The sequence below is a fragment of the Schistocerca gregaria genome, chromosome 8 (assembly GCF_023897955.1).
Source record: "Schistocerca gregaria isolate iqSchGreg1 chromosome 8, iqSchGreg1.2, whole genome shotgun sequence".
NCBI classification, from domain to species: domain Eukaryota; kingdom Metazoa; phylum Arthropoda; class Insecta; order Orthoptera; family Acrididae; genus Schistocerca; species Schistocerca gregaria.
In genome coordinates this window covers 99,451,612-99,464,661 of record NC_064927.1, presented here as the reverse complement: position 1 = coordinate 99,464,661, position 13,050 = coordinate 99,451,612, and positions in this window count along the sequence as shown.

The window sequence follows — 13,050 nt, the reverse complement described above, 5'->3', positions numbered from 1 at the left end:
TTACACACACAGGCGCCGCCATCTTGTACACACGTACTTGGCCACCTCCTCCACTCCACTCCACGCACGCACAGTCTCGCGACCATTAACCAGCACACGTGGCGCACAACAACACACCTCAAAAATAACCCCTCGGCACTCAGCCGCGCCGCAACACACAGCCCATCCACCGACAAGAAGCATACAAGCAAAGAGGGAGGGGAAGGAAGGAAGGAAGGAAGGAAGGAAGGAAGGAAGGAAGGAGCTCACACAACGCAAGGGCACGCTTCCTTCCCTCCCAACCGCACCGCACACCACGTCAAAAAAACTCCAAACAAAACTAAAAGGCCAAGTAGACTAAAAAGGGAAAGAAAAAAAAAAAAAAACCAGCAACACAGACTCTTTCGCACTTTTCAACTTCCGAACACTGTGGTGGCCCTGAAAAGGGCCGTTTTTCAATCTCTCTTTCCTTCCTTCGGTCTCACACCGCCTAACCGCCGAAACCGTACAGGGTGCGCCCCTGCCTCTTCAGGGCGTACACCACGTCCATGGCCGTCACAGTCTTGCGCTTGGCGTGCTCAGTGTACGTCACCGCGTCGCGGATCACGTTCTCCAGGAACACCTTCAGCACTCCGCGCGTCTCCTCGTAGATCAGACCAGAGATGCGCTTCACGCCGCCCCTGCGCGCCAGGCGGCGGATCGCGGGCTTCGTGATGCCCTGGATGTTGTCGCGCAACACCTTGCGGTGCCGCTTGGCGCCACCCTTGCCGAGCCCCTTTCCTCCCTTGCCGCGGCCTGTCATTCTTCTTCTTCAAGCGTCTCAACCACAATAATATAAAAAACAGAAAGCAAGGCAAGCTCCTCACCCGGCGCTAGCGAGTCGGCTACGGTTGTGGCGCCCAGCGCGCGCGCCGCCCCCCTATATAGACTCTGGGGCCCCGCGGCCCGCCCTCCCCTCCCCCCACCACCGCGCACCGAGGGCATATAAGCGCAGCACCGGGGCGCGCGGCCGGACACTCCACCACCCACCAACTCCTCCGTCTTGTTGAGGAAGCACTGGAGGCCATTGAGCGTCGGGAGTACTTCGGGGCCGTCTTCCTCGATGTCTCCCGGGCGTTCGATTCTGTCTGGCACGAGGGGCTACTTTACAAGCTCTTCGGGCACGGCTTCTCCATCTCCCATGTGCGCCTCATCGCCACCTACTTAGAAGGTCGTACATTCCATGTCCGGATCCCGGGAGGTACCTCCACCAGGCGTCGTATCAGGGCGGGTGTTCCACAGGGGAGCGTGCTCGGCCCTGTTCTATACAGTCTGTTCACAGCTGACACGCCCACCGTGCCTCGTGTGCATCTCGCCCTGTATGCGGATGATACCGCGGTTTTTGCTCGCTCCCGGAGCAAGGCGCTCCTCCGGCAGAAACTACAACAGGCCATCGACTCTGTTGTCGATTATGCCAAACGTTGGCGCCTGGCCTTCAACCCGACAAAGACGCAGGCACTCATCATTTGTCGGCGGCGGTGGCCGGTCGCCTATCCCCCTGTCACTGTGCTCGGCACCCCCGCCCCCTGGGCCAGAACAGCTATGTACCTGGGGGTCACCCTGGATAGGGCCCTCACCTGGCGTCCCCACATAGAGGCCATCCGGCGGAAGGCCTTGGGGCGCATCGGCCAACTCTACCCTTTTATGAACCCTACCTCTACCCTTCCCATTCCTCTTGCCCTCCTCCTCTACACATCCCTCATCCGCCCCCTCCTGGAGTATGCCTCGGTTGTGTGGGGCAATGCCGCGCCTACGCATCTCCACCGCCTGCAGACGGTACAGAATCGTGCCCTTCGAATTGCCCTTCGCCTCCCTTACCGTTTCCCAACCCGTGAACTTCACCTCCTTGCCAATATCCCCCTCCTTCAAGACCGTGTCCGATCCTCCGCCATCTCCTTCTATGACCAATCCCGTCATTCCCCCAATCCACTCATTGTCTCTCTTGGCACCCGCCTCCATCGCCTGGCCACCACTCGCTGGCCCGACCTCCTTTCCCGCCCCCCCTGACACCTCCCATCCACCCCCCCGTCCTGTTACTTCTTCCTCTTCCTACCACTTCACCTTTTTTGTCACACCATCCTGAAATATCTGCCGCCACCGTCATCGCCGTCGCCAAGAAGATCTGGCCAGGACGAAGGCCTTTCGTTTTCTTCATCCTCTTCCTGTCATCTTTCACTATTCTTTCGTCTGTCACTCAACGTTTCTTTTCCGGCTAGTCAATGGAGCCGTTCGTTTTCCTCTATCTCTCACTATTCCTTTTACTGTTCTGTCACCTGTTACTGTTAATTACCGTGCAACGGCCAGTCAATTGGGCCTTTCGTTTTCCTGCTTCTCTAACTATCCCTCTCACTATTATTTCATCTTATTAAAAAAAAAAAAAAAAAAAAAAACCAAAATGCACAACGTCAAGCAAACCATACCGCCAATTCCACTTCTTCACCACCCGTCAAGAGGAAGGCGAAGCGCGCCAGCGCTAGTACTTCCTATACGAGTCGAGGGACCACCCTCACCTGTGCAGCGTGGCGTGGCGTGGCGTGGCGTGGCGCGCGGCCGTCTGCGATATCAACTGTCGGCCGAGGTGCTACACGCCATGCACTCTGACCACCTGCCAGTGATGTTTGAGCTGGGTATCGAGCCGTTCAACAGCCCACGACGTCCAAACTACCGGCGCACAGACTGGGGCGCATTCAAGAACGATGTCCGCCGACGCCTGATGCACCCGCCGCCTGCAGCGGATGACGACGTCGATGCAGCTGCCGAAGTCTTCCAGGAGGCGGTCAGCACCGCCCTCGCAGCCGCCACTCCTCTGTCCGCCGCCACTGCACGCCGCCGCCCGCCGATACCACCAGCTGCCCTGGACATGATCCGCGCCCGAAACCGGCTACTTCGGGAATGGCGAATAACGCGGGAACGCCGCCTCAAGCGCCGGATAAACGAACTTCGCCGCGACATCCGGACAGCAGTCGAAGAGCACAGGAACTCCATCTGGGCCCAGCGCCTTGCTGCCTTCTCCAGAAGCGCGGAGGACTACGGCTGCGTCCGCCATTTCACCGGTCAGAAAAGGTCGACGGTGCCCCCTCTCCAGACACAGACAGGCGCCGCCTACACTCCGGTGGCGAAGGCAGACGCCCTTGCGGATACCTTTCAGGCCACATTCCGCCCGCTCGACGACGATGTCGACCGCCATCTTATCGACCTGGTCGACGCAGAGGTGCCCACCTTGCTGGCCCGCCACGACGAAGAAGCTGACGCTCAACCTGAAGTCTTCTCCACAGCGGAGGTCGCTGCGCAGCTGCATGCCCTCGACCCGAGCAAGGCGTCGGGCGAAGATGAAATTCCCAGCCGTGCCCTACGGGAACTGCCTGCAGAGGCTGTGATATTTCTCACAGCACTCTTCAACTTGATCGTGCGCTGCTGTACCTTTCCGCGCGCCTGGACCCGCGCGATCATCGTTGCTGTGCCCAAGCCGGGCAAAGACCGCCGCCTGCCCGCCAGCTACAGGCCCATCAGCCTGCTTCCGCAGGTTGGGAAGGTGTTTGAACGCCTGTACCTCCGCATACTGCAACACCACATTGACGCCTACCAGCTGCTGCCACCGGAACAATTCGGATTCCGGGCTGGCCTGTCCACGGAACTGCAGCTCATCCGTGTTACCGAGATGATAACAGAGGCCTTCAATCGTCGGCACTACTGCGCTGGCATCTTCCTGGACGCCTCGCGCGCCTTTGATAGCGTCTGGCACGCCGGTTTGCTTTGGAAGATGCATTCCCAAGGCTTCCCGCCCGCTGTACTCCGACTCATCGCGTCCTTCCTGACTGGCCGCACCTTTCGGGTGCGGGTTGGCGACGACCTTTCGTCATCTCGGCCTATCCTCGCGGGGGTACCGCAGGGGTCAGTCCTCGGGCCGACTCTCTACGCGCTCTCCACTGCTGACGTTCCGCAGCCACCTCAAGTAAAGCGGTACATCTACGCCGATGACCTCGCGTTCTTCGTCTCGCATCGGCGGGCGGAAGTCGTCCACTGGCGGCTGCAGACAGCCTGCGATGCGCTCCTCTCCTGGGCATCCCGATGGCGACTCCACTTCAACGCTGAGAAGAGCCAGGCAGTATTGTTTACGCGGCGGCCGTCACCCCACCACGCCTTCAACATCCGGCTTGGCGGGAGGGCCCTGCCTTGGAGTACCCAGGCACGTTACCTGGGGGTCACCCTCGACAGCCACCTCACCTGGAAACCCCAGGTCACTGCTGTCAGGAAGAAGTTTGATGCCAGGCTGGCCCAACTTTACCCACTTCTCAACGAGAGGTCCTCTTTAACGGTGGAAAATGGCCTGCATATCTACCGGCTCTTCCTCCTGCCGCTTCTCCACTACGCCAGCGCTGCATGGGGCAAAGCTGCACATTGTCACCTCCATCGGCTGCAGACGGCTCAAAACAAAGCGCTCCGAAGGGTCTTCCACGTGCCCTGGATGTTTCCGGCACCTCCACTTCACGCAGCGGCGGATCTCCCCGAGGTCCTCCACGGGTTCCGCATCAGAGCGCAGAAGCTATACGACAGAGCCCATCACTCGCCGTTTCCACTCGTCCGCGGACTTGGAGCGCCGCAAGACCAGAGAGAGTCGTACCAACGCCCTGTGGCACTTCTTCGCCGCTAGGGCCTGACTCAATTTTTCATTCTTCTTTCTCTTCTTTACCTCTTTTTCCTTCTTTGGCCTAGCGCCACCTGACGTCCTCCTCACCTTCCCACCCTGAAGCCAAAACCCCCAGCTGAAGTCCAACCCACCTTTCGGCTTTGTCCACTGCCGATGGAGGCAATGCCCATGGGTAATATCCTCCTCCTACCCCCCCCCCCCCCACCTCTCTCACTTGAGAGGTCTGCAGCAACGGGTGTGCGACGCGCGGGCCCGTTGTCAAGGCAGCACCGGACGCCGTCGCGCACGCATATCCACGCCGCATCCGCATCCGCAGTAGCCATGGCCCGGACAAAGCAAACGGCCCGCAAGTCCACCGGCGGAAAGGCGCCGCGCAAACAGCTCGCCACCAAGGCGGCGAGGAAGAGCGCGCCCGCCACCGGCGGCGTCAAGAAGCCCCACCGCTACAGGCCGGGCACCGTCGCCCTGCGAGAAATCAGGCGCTACCAGAAGAGCACAGAGCTGCTCATCCGCAAGCTGCCATTCCAGCGCCTAGTGCGCGAGATCGCCCAGGACTTCAAGACCGACCTGCGCTTCCAGAGCTCCGCAGTCATGGCCCTGCAGGAGGCCAGCGAGGCCTACCTCGTCGGCCTCTTCGAAGACACCAACCTGTGTGCAATCCACGCCAAGCGAGTCACCATCATGCCCAAGGACATCCAGCTCGCGCGCCGCATCCGCGGCGAGCGCACCTAAACCCGCACACCGCCAAACAAACAAAACGGCCCTTTTCAGGGCCACTAACGTCTCTCCGTCGCGAGCAAAACTTTGTCGGTCGCAACGACTAGTTCCCCACTCACTCTCCAGTCCAGTCGTCCCACCCCCGGCCCGGCGCCGCCGTTTCCAAAAAAAAAAAAAAAAAAAAAGCACCGCACCGGCCGAGCCAAGTCGCAAGCGTCAATAGCGCCACCCACACAGGCCACGGCACAAAACGTGACGCCCGGAAAGCAAAGCCAAAAAAGACTATTCCAAAACCACCACCAAGACAAACAAACAAACGCGGCGCAAAATAAATAGGTAAAAATAATAAAAGTAAAATACACTTTATGTAACACCAACCGCGCGCCGCCGCCCACGCCCGCCAACGACCCCACAATCCAACCACCGCGGCACGCAAACACCATCCACACATGAAACAAACAAACGCCAGCAAGCAAGACAGACAGACAGACAGACAACAAGGCAACCGACCGACCACGACACGACAATCAACACCTTCCCGACGTGCTTTGATGGCCCTGAGAAGGGCCGTTTTTGTTTTTGTCCGGGACCGCGCGACAGCCTCTGGTTGCGCGCCGGCCACCAGGCGACGGTGTCAACCGCCAACCCTTCCCTGCCCTTTTTACTTCTTCTTCTTGGGCGAAGCCTTCGCCTTAGACGGCGTCGCCGTCGCCTTCTTCGGGCGCGGCGCCTTCGGCTTCTTCGTCGGAACCTTGGCGGCCTTCTTCGCCTTCGACGGCGACTTGGCCTTGGCCGGCTTGGCCGCAGCCGCCTTCTTCGCACCCGCGGGAGCGGCCGACGCCGCAGACGCCTTCTTGGCGGCGCCCGCCTTCCGACCGGTCGCCGCCTTCACGCCGCCAGCCTTCTTTGCGCCGGCCGCACGGGCCCCCTTCTTCTCCTTGCTGGCCGGAGCGGCGCGCTTCTTCTTCGCACCACCGCCGCCACCACGAGCCTTGCCGCCCTCGGCCGCCCCGCCGCCGGCGCCGGCAAGCTTGAAAGAGCCCGACGCGCCCTTCCCCTTCGTCTGCACCAGCTCGCCAGCCACGACGGCCGACTTGAGGTACTTCTTGATAAAGGGCGCCAGCTTCTCCGCGTCCAGCTTGTAGTGCGCGGCAATGTACTTCTTGATCGCCTGCAGCGACGACCCGCCGCGCTCCTTCAGACTCTTGATGGCGGCCGTCACCATCTCAGAGGTGCGCGGGTGCGCAGGCTTGGCGCGCGGCTTCTTCGCAGACGACGCAGACTTGGCCTTCTTCGTAGTGCCGGTGGCGGCGGGTGCCGCGGCAGTCTCGTTCGTAGCCGCCTGGTCTGCCATCTTTTGCTTGTTCTCTTTTCTTTTTTCCCCTTGGTTTCGCTTCCTTCTCTCCTTCGACGACGCACAACAGCGAGGGGCGCGCAGCAGAGAATAGCCGCGCACGCGCCTGGCCCAGCCAGTGTCGCGGGCGGGCGCGGACGGCCGAGAGAGCGGCCGCCACTCGGCGCGCCGCCGCGCCGCCGCGCCGCGCCTCCCGCGCTTGCTACCGCCCAACGTCCGACAGCCTGCGCGGAGCAGCCCCCAACCTGCGCCGCAACCACCCGCGCCATTCAAACCACCGAGGATGGGGCTACACACACCGACACCACGGTCGCCAACCAGTCGCCGCGGCGGCGCCGCAAACCACGGCCAAACTGCAGCCACCGCGCGCCACAGCCTGGGTCGGCCCGCCGAGAATCGCCGCCCCCGCCCAAATGCCGCCCCCACAGCCCCAGCCGACGACCCGCCACAATGGCCAAACCTTCGTCAAAACTCCCACACCGTCGCCGCGGCAGCCCGGCCACCGCGGCCGGCGTCACAGCCACACGAGCCGAGTCGTGCGGCGATGACGGCCGTGCACAAACGCACCTCCGCCGCCCCATCACCTTCCGCCGTTTTCCCGATCGGCCCGCAGCCGTCGGGCCACGGCCGCGGGCCGTCCTCCTCCTCTCGCCTCGCCCGCCAACACCCACAGCCCTTCCAACACATTTTTTTTTCTTTTTTCTTTTTTTTTTTTACTTTTTTACGATCGCCGCCTGCGCAACATGGCACCGGCCGACGGAGCGCCAACCCCCCCGCCACAGGCGAAAACAAAACAAAACAAAACAAAACAACGATAAACAAACAAACAAAATAAATTACCAGCCAGCCCCAACTACAGACACACCGAATCTGCCCTCACAGCCGACCTTACACGCCTCAACGTCAAAACAAAGGTGGTTTCTTTCTTTCAACGGTTACCTTACCTTAGGTTACGTCAGGTTAGGCTAAGAAGGCGTCAGGGTTAGGTTAAGCGTTGACGTGACGTCACGTCTTAACGTAGGCGTTAAGCTAAGGTTGCGGTCACGTACGTTAGGTTAAGGCGACTTGGGGGTTGGCCTAAGAGCTTAGGTTAGGTTACGTTAGTTTAGGTGGCTGCGTTAAGGGGCTTAAAGAAGTTTAGGAGGTTAAGGCGTCGAGGCGGCCGCACCCCCTTAGCTGCTGCGGCTCGGCCACGCCACGCCACGCCACGCCACGCCACGCCACGCTTTGGGGTTTCATAAGGTCGCGCGGCGGGTCGTCGGCACGCCGCAAAGGACAAAACTGCAAGACGACGTCGAAAAACAAACAACAGGTAAAAAATAAATAAGTAAAAATAAACGACGCCGACAGGCGGGGATCAGCAGAACGAGCAGATTCCGGAGAGCGAACGAGACACACACGCACGCACACACACAAACCCCCCCGAGCCGAGAGAGCACAGCACCACCATGTGTCGGCCTCCGCTCACCCGACTCGGCTGGGCTGGGCTGGCGGCCGGGCCGGATGCACGTACACGTACGGCTACAGCCACTACCCGTACACAGCCGCTCTTCACGCAACACCAGCCAAATGGCGCGCCCGCGGCTCGTCGCGGTCGCGGTCGCAACGCCACGCCGGCACACTTTCGGCACCACCGTTTTCGCGCGCACCGCAAACAAAACGCAGCCGACACACACAGAAAAAAAAAAAAAAAAACACAGAGCGCGAGACGGGCGGCGGCGCACCTTTCGCCAGCCGGCAGGCAATCGACTCGCCCAGTACGACAAACGCGCACGCCACCCCACCCACCAACCAACCAACCAACCAACCAGTCGTCGTCGTCGTCGTCGTCGTCGTCGTCCCGAAATCAAACAAACTCTCAAAAGCACAGCCCCTGCTGCCAACGGACGCAGGCGCCACGCAGCTCCCTTCCCGCCACACTCGATTCGCAGCGCAACTCACCCGGCACACCGTCAAACGACGGGCTGGGCTCGCCGCATCGCCGCAACCTACACACCTTCCACGCCACGACGCACAGCCCCACCAGACGCCCGTGCCGCAACGACACTACTGCACTACCACTACCGCACTACTCCTCTCGCCCTTGCCATACACGACACAACACGCCAAAAAATGAAAATCCAAATACAAACAAAAACACCGCCCCCACGACCCAAACACATGCACGGCGCGCCAACACACGCGAGGCAAGGCACGCAGCAAACGGCGGCCCCTCCGCGTCGCGCCATCAACCTACACACACAAGGCAACCAACAACAGCCAGCCAGCCAGCCAGCCAGCCAGCCAGCCAGCCAGCCCCACTCTCACGCCGCAAAAACAGAAAACACACCGAAACCGCCAAACGCCGCACATTCGCGCTTCGCACTTACCACACACCTCTCGGCATCCGTTTCGCACACAACGACGCGACGCACAATACATCATCACGGGCTACGCACGCACACCGCGACCCACTTTTTTACGACGCCCTCGGCAGAGCACACGTGCCCACGCCCACACACAGTCGACACAACGACGCAGCGCGCAGCAGACGCGGCCGCAACACATACCTCCCCGACGACGCGCCAACACCGCCAGCCACTGCTCACTCGCCCAAGCAACCCGTGCACACAACTGCCACACGCGTCCACCACGCCGCCGCCAACCACCCGCCCGCCAGGGGGCGCTCACGTCCGCGACAACAGCGCGGCACCGCCGGGCCGGGCCGAACCGAGCCGAGCCGCCGCCTCCTCTCCACTCGGCACGCCACGTCCTGCTTGCAAAACACATGGCTCGTCCCTCTGTACACACAACGCGCCTGCCTGCGGTCGCCGCCGGCATCTATCTACCTGCGCATCGGAGCCAGGCCGGCAAGCCCACACTTAAATAATGCACTTCACCAGCCAAACAAACCCACTCTTCCTTTCTTTGCACAGCGCATGCAACAGCAGCCCCAGGAGCCGGGCCCGCCGCCAGCGTCTCCTCCTCCTCTGGGCACAGCCAGCCAGCCGTTCCCACCGCCCCACCCCTGCTCTGCAGAACAAGAAAAAACGAAAAAGTACCAACACACGCACCCAAAGCGTAAGCCAGACAAGACCAGCCTCTCCAAGGCCACACACACGCAAAAAAAACAAAAAAACAAAAACACTACAACAAAATAAAATAAAAAAGAAAAAGCAAGCTGTCGCCTCGCCCCCGCCCGTCCCCCCACCCCACCACATTCGCCCCCTCCGCTTGTTTTCCTTTCTACAATTTCCCTCTTTTCCACCCAATATCCCGCCGCGGTTTACGGGCACCGGCCGATTTTGCGCCCGCCCACATGTGTGCCTACTCCCCACCACCATTCCCTCCGCAGCCCGCAGCCCGCTTTTCCCCCCCTCCCTGCCCACACCACACCACACCGACGGTGCTGACGTCGACACGCACCCAAGACAGGGGCCACGACCGTCTTTTTTCCTGGGCCCATCCCCGCACCGCACCTCCTTCCAATCAACGCTGTGGCGCCTGTGTCCGCGCGAGACGCGTGCGCGCCGCCTCTCTCAACATCCGTCCGCCGTCCGCCGTCCGCCGTCCGCCGGCCGGCCCGTTTTTCGGCCCCCAGGCCATCCGTCAACCACCACTGCCACTGCCCCTGCCCCTGCCCCTGCCCGCCCCGCACCACACCACACACCGCTGCTTGCCCCGGCCGTTGCCACCAAAGGCGCCAACCGCAGCCCGCGCGCGCCAGAAAGAGATGGCAAAACTACAGGGACCCAGCCGACCGACGAAAATCAGAGCAATTGGCCGGGAGGATCAAAAAGAGAGCTCCGAAAACCACCGTAGCGAGGCGTGGGAGGAAACGTTACGAGAAGCAGAAAGGGACCAGGAAAAATTCTGGAAATTTCTTAAAACTCGTAAACTAAACACGAAACATCTACATCTACATGGGGAAGGAACGACCCCACAGACCGAGCTGAAGCACTGGCGGATTCACTAGAAAGGCAATTCCAAGCACCAGAAGCGGTAGATGACGAAACTGATGACCACCAGGAAATGGTACTCAGAAGGGTAAAACCGCATCCTAAGTGCCCCGATCAGAACATCTTTCACAATCCAATAAACGCAGAAACCCCATATCTTATCACATCACAAACATACACACATCCTAAGAAGGCATCAGGCCCAGATTCCATCAAACCGCAACTACTACATCACCTACCTCCAGCAACTATCAATTATCTATCTAACATCAATATATAATGCTTGCTTCAGACTAAACTACTTGGAAACAGGCCCGAGTCATCACATTACCAAAGCCAAACAAGGACTTATTATTTCCGCAAAACTATAGGCCAACTTCCTTGGAAAGGTTCTCGGAAAGCTCATTCAAACTGAACTGAAGAAATTCAATTCTTAAAGGATAACAACATAATCATCCCACAACAATTCCGATTCCGCGAAGAACACAGCACCACCCACCAGGTGACCAGACTAGTCGAGCACATATGTCAGGCCAGAAACATTAGACACAGTACTGGAGCAGTCCTGCTTGACATCGGATAACGCCTTATCTACAAGCTCCACCAGTACAACTGCCCCATCCACATTATTGCTTCTTTTCTCCGCAACAGAGCATTCTATGTCCATGTACCAGGAGCGGCAAGTAACACTAGATCCATAGAGGCTGGAGTCCCGCAAGGCTCAGTGCTGGGGCCCATTCTCTACTCAATATACACAAACAAACAGCTGGGAGGACACTTGTCACTATTTGCAGACGACACTGCAGTCTACCGCAGCAGTTCTAACCTGCAATATAGAGTCACAAAAATAGAGCAACACCTACAATCCATCCAGAAATGGGCTAACCAATGGAAACAAAAAAAAAAAAACAATAAACGCGGAGAAAACCCAAGCAATACAATACGATTCACATTCAAAAAGAATACCTCCTAACCTGCATATACGCCTCAGAAATAACAATCTTCCATGGTCAGGCACAATAAAGTATCTAGGCATCAAGCTGGACAAGAGGTTGACATTTAGAGACCATGTTACACACGTTTGTAACAAGGCTGCAGCAGCAATATTCAGACTGTACCCAATCATCAAAGGAAACAGAATAAATATGCGCGCCAAAAAGAAAATCTTCAAAACCGTCATAGGAACCAGCCATCACTTACGGCTCTGAAAATCTGGTCAATGGCCGCAGACACCAACATAACAAGAGTAAAAAAGGGTGCAGAACAAATACTTCAGAATTACTGCTGATGCCGGCCGGTACCAGACAAACCGAGACATATACACAAACCATAACATACTCAAAATCCCGGAAATCATCCAAAGAAAAATCCATAAGGTTTTTTTTTTTTTTCCACCAAACCACGGATTCGAACCACCCACTCATCAGAAATCTGGGACAAAATCCACCCGACCCAAGAACGACATTTCCCATCACGACAAAACACCACAAACTACAACATACCATGATAAACAAAAATAAAATACAAACACCATAACACTCACTCAAACAACAAACATCTACACACACCCAAGAGACCCTATCATCCCATCATTTTGTTACCCAACATAATCAGACAGAAGGCAGGGATCAAGGACAGATCCGGTCCTTCGAGTACAGGGGGTAAAAAATACCCATCAGACCAGCTCTCTCTCTCTCTCTCTCTCTCTCTCTCTCCTCCTCGCTTCTCCGTGCCGACGCTGCCCCGCACACGCGTTCGCGTTCGCGCTCGCGTTCGGCCGACACCACACGACAGGTCTTTTGGGCCCCGCCACTGCGCACACGCACGCCTCCTCCTTTTCCTTAGTTCTTTTTCGCTTTTCTTTTCTCCCCCGCCCCCCGCTCTCACCGCCACATCATCCCGCAACCCTTGGGGGATGTTTCCCAACATCAACGCGCCCCAATTCCACTCTCTGCCCGTGCCGCACTCTCCACTTTGCTTCTCCCCGTCCCCTACACACACGACTACCGAAACCCCGGTTGACACACCTTCTCGTAGGACAGGGGTGCGTGCGTGCGTGCGTGCGTGCGTTGTCTTGACGGTGACAGCAACAGCAACGGATCCGTCCATCCCATTCCCCCCCACTCGGTAAAGAACCATGTTCAACCCACACTACACAACAAGGGGGGCACACACGAACGCGAAAGAAAGGGCAGGGCAGGGCAGGGGCAACTATCTCGTACACATTCTTCCTCAGAACCCACATATCGCATCAACGAACGGCAGGCCAATTGCGGACTCAGCCGTGTCAGGCAAATCCAACCCAACCAACACCTCCCACGGAAACCCTGACACTGATCCAGCAGTACGTCCACATACATCGCCACACCAAATAC